Raw genomic sequence first — 3,669 nt, 5'->3', positions numbered from 1 at the left:
GACTGGCCCCTAAGACAGAGCAGTATTGAAATTAACCAATTAATAACCCTACAATGGCCTCGAAGTATTCAAGTGAAAGGCAGAGCCAATTGCTGTGGCAAAGTTCCTTGTCTTATTTGAAGAAATTGCTACAGTCCCCCAAGCCTTCAGCAAACCCCCCAATCCCACCATCAGTCAGCAGCCACCAACACCGAGGCAAGACCCTCCACCAGCAAAAAGAGTGTGACTCGAAGACTCAGATGATGGCTAGCATTTTTTAGCAATGAAGTATTTTTAAAAATTTTTATTAACTTATTTTCATTTATCAACAATCACTTCCATACGCTTTTGAGTTTAAAATTTTCACATTAGTGATGTTGTAAGTAAAAATTAGAACCAATAGGAGGAACCACCAGAAAGAGGAAACAAAACTCAACAGAGGAGAAAAAAAAATTGCAATTCAACTTCCATAGTTCTTTCTTTGGATGTGGATAGCATTTTTCATCACGAGGCCTTTGGAGATATCTTAGATTCGTGTATTGCTGGGAAGGGTTAAGTTCATCAATATTAGTCATCGCACAACGTGGCTGTTATTGTGTACAATGTTCTCCTGGTTCTGCTCACTTCACTCAGCATCAGACCATACAAGTCTTTCCAGGTTTTTCTGAAGTCAGCCTGTTCATCATTTCTTACAGCACAATAGCATTCCATTACATTCATATACTACAGCTTGCTCAGCCATTCCCCAGTGGATGGGCATCCCCTCAATTTCCAATTCTTTGCTACCACAAAGAGAGCTGCTATGAATATTTTTGTGCATGTGGGTCCTTTTCCCATTTGTATGATCTCTTTGGGATACAGACCTAGGAGTGATATTACTGGGTCAAAGGATTGCACATTTTTATAGCCCTTTGGGCATAGTTCCAAATTGCTTTCCAGAATGGTTGGATCAATTCACAACTTGCAATAAAGTATTTTTAAATTAAGATATGTACATTGTTTTTCTCTTAGACATAATATTATTGCATACTTGATAGACTACAGTCTGACGGAAACATAACTTTTATACACACTGGGAAACCAAATGATTCATGTGCCTTGCTTTATTTCAATGCTTGCTTTATTGTGGTCATCTGGAACCGAACCCACAACAGTCTCTGAGGTATGCCTGTACATGAAAGAGAGGAGGGCAGCAGGAGAATAGAGAGAAATGCATTATACATCTGAGTGATTTTGAGAGCTAGCAACGAAGGTATTGAGGTGACTTAGGGTAGAAAGCGCTGGGCTTGGACTCAGGAAGACCCGAGTTCAAATCCAGCCTCAGATACTCGCTGGATGTGTAACTCTGGGCAGGTCACTTCACCTCCGTTTGCCTGGATTCCTTGGAGAAGGAAATGGCAATGCATCCTGGGATTTTTGGATGATTCCCAGGGTCACATGAGTCAACAACAGTAACAGCAGACTCTGATGCTTGGGGACTCCAGTGACGATACAGGAATGGGTGAGGATGGGGAATGAGAGGGCACAGCCTCGTGGAACGCACAGAAGCCTTTTCATCATGAAGACTTTTATTGGGTAAAGTGATTGGAAGGCACCAGATAACAATAGGGACAGAGACTGCACCTGGGATTTTGTTGGTATCGGGAACTGCCAGATAAGGACAGTCCCTCTTTCAGTGCAGGTCAGCAACACCTCTGCAACTTACAAAGAGCTGCTCAGGGTCACACAGCCCATGGGTGTCAGAGGTGGACTGGTTTCAAGGTAATTTCTCTGTCTATTCTGGGCACCAAATGACATTATCATAAGGGAAATCGATTATTTTTGAACAGGAAATGACTTTACTGAGGTGGGAACAATTCCTGGATTACTTGGTTGGGTCTTGTAGTTAGACCACCGACATCTTAGAACAAAGATAAAAGTCAGTACAAGTCCAGAAGAAAGAATAAAAATAAGAGAAAGATACAGCATACATTGGAGTTAAAATAACTCCAGTCAGAACATACTTAACAAGTTATTAATAATGGAATACAGGATGGCAGGAGGAATGGCACAGATCTCACTTAAAATAATTTCTTTTTTTCATGTGTTGTAGGTTTCATTAATCTAAGGCTGTTGGAGGAGGGGTGACCATGGGGAGGGACCAGCTTGGTGTGTCTGTCACTTTGGATGTGTGAGCAGTGGGGGAAAGGGGCTTGGGTACTGGGAGGTTGAGGCTAGATCTGGGCCTTCAGACCCTGCATCAGGGAGAGAACACTGTCCTGAATCTGGCTCTGTTATATCCTTGCTATGTGACATTAGGAGTCACTTTATCCTCAGTTTCCCCATTTGTAAAAATTGCAGTATATACATAGTCTTTCTAAAAGGTTCTTTCCAGACCTGCTGTTTTGTGCTCTAAAGTCCTTTCCATCTCTAAATCCTTTTGATCTCCTTCCCACACATCAAAGTCTAAATGGAGATGGGGCCTAGGAACCCTGGGTCCACCAAAGGTCCATGGTCAGGAAGACCTGAGTCCTGTCCCTGGGGGAGGGGAGATCAGCTGGGTTGAAGATCAGGATGCTTGGGTTCCTTTGAAGGGTGCAGGGCCACCTGTCCCTCAGGGCAGGACTGGCAGTTGGGGGCTGCGGGGCATGTCACTGCTTCTGCATTTCATTTTGGATCCAAGGTCTGGTGATGGCATAGGTTGGTACAGACACCAAGATACCTGGCCAGGGTGCAGTGTTCTATGTCCCAGGACACATTGCATACCAAGGGGCCTCCCTAGCACCCATAGAGTCACCCTGGCAAGAATCCTTCCCACCCTTCTTGTCCCCAACACAGACCATGCCTGGAGTGATGGCTTCTGGGCAGGCATTTTGGCATTTTCCCTCAGATGAGATACTGATGTTCACGCATTGTAGGGTGCTAGGAAATTTGCGAAAGGACTGGAAATGGTCCCCCAGTCTGACACCAGATTGGCACAGTCTTTTGCCTCCTGAAACTTCCAAGGTCAGATTCACTGGCTTCTCGAGGCAGAGTAACATGAGGTAATGGTTGTTGGTTTGGGGGTTATACTTGGGGTACAGCACTAGGTGGTCCACTTTGACCAATTGCTGTGGGGGCTCCCAGCGTGGGAGGTTGTGTTTCCTCGGGACCACCACCAAAATCTCCCTGGGCCCAGGGAGCTGCAGTGAGGACAGCAGGATATCTCCACAGTGGAACCTTTGATAGATGGACAACACAGCCTGCCAGGGCTGGGAGTAGGGAACATACGTTTGGCCACCAATGATCTTGTCTTCAATTCCCTTGGCTCTGGCAGTGACCCATAGGAGAGGCAGTGATGTGATCAGGAGCAACCTATCGAAGGGGGATGGAGGGGACATTCTGAGAGAAACAGAGAAAAAGTAAGTGACAGAAACAGGTATAAAAATTGATGGAGTGGGACAAAGAGAGTAGCAGAGGCAGAGGGATGGTGCCCTAGACAGAAGATACAGCCTGGCTCCCATGGAGAGATTTGTAGAGACCAGGAGACTGAGGCCGGACAAGCAGATAGAGGTCAACATTCAGAGAAAAGAAAAGCAGAGAAGGTCTGGCAGAGGGGAGGCTCTTTCTCTGTCTCCTTACAATCATTTGACACAAAAGTTTAAACCACATAAGTAACTGCTAGAATCAGGAAGCCAAAGGAACCCAAAAACCATCACTATCAGCAAACAC

The 3,669-nt window shown here is 45.2% G+C and overlaps 1 pseudogene; it reads right to left on the bottom strand.

Moving 5' to 3' along the window:
• Positions 1–2,609: 2,609 nt before the first annotated feature.
• On the bottom strand, positions 2,610–3,338 carry LOC110202983 (kallikrein-14 pseudogene; annotated as a pseudogene).
• Positions 3,339–3,669: the final 331 nt, after the last annotated feature.

The sequence above is a fragment of the Phascolarctos cinereus genome, unplaced genomic scaffold (assembly GCF_003287225.1).
Source record: "Phascolarctos cinereus isolate Bilbo 61053 unplaced genomic scaffold, phaCin_HiC Scaffold_9;HRSCAF=440, whole genome shotgun sequence".
NCBI lineage: Eukaryota > Metazoa > Chordata > Mammalia > Diprotodontia > Phascolarctidae > Phascolarctos > Phascolarctos cinereus.
The sequence above is the reverse complement of the archived record's forward strand: the minus strand, read 5'-3'. Positions and strand labels throughout refer to the sequence as shown.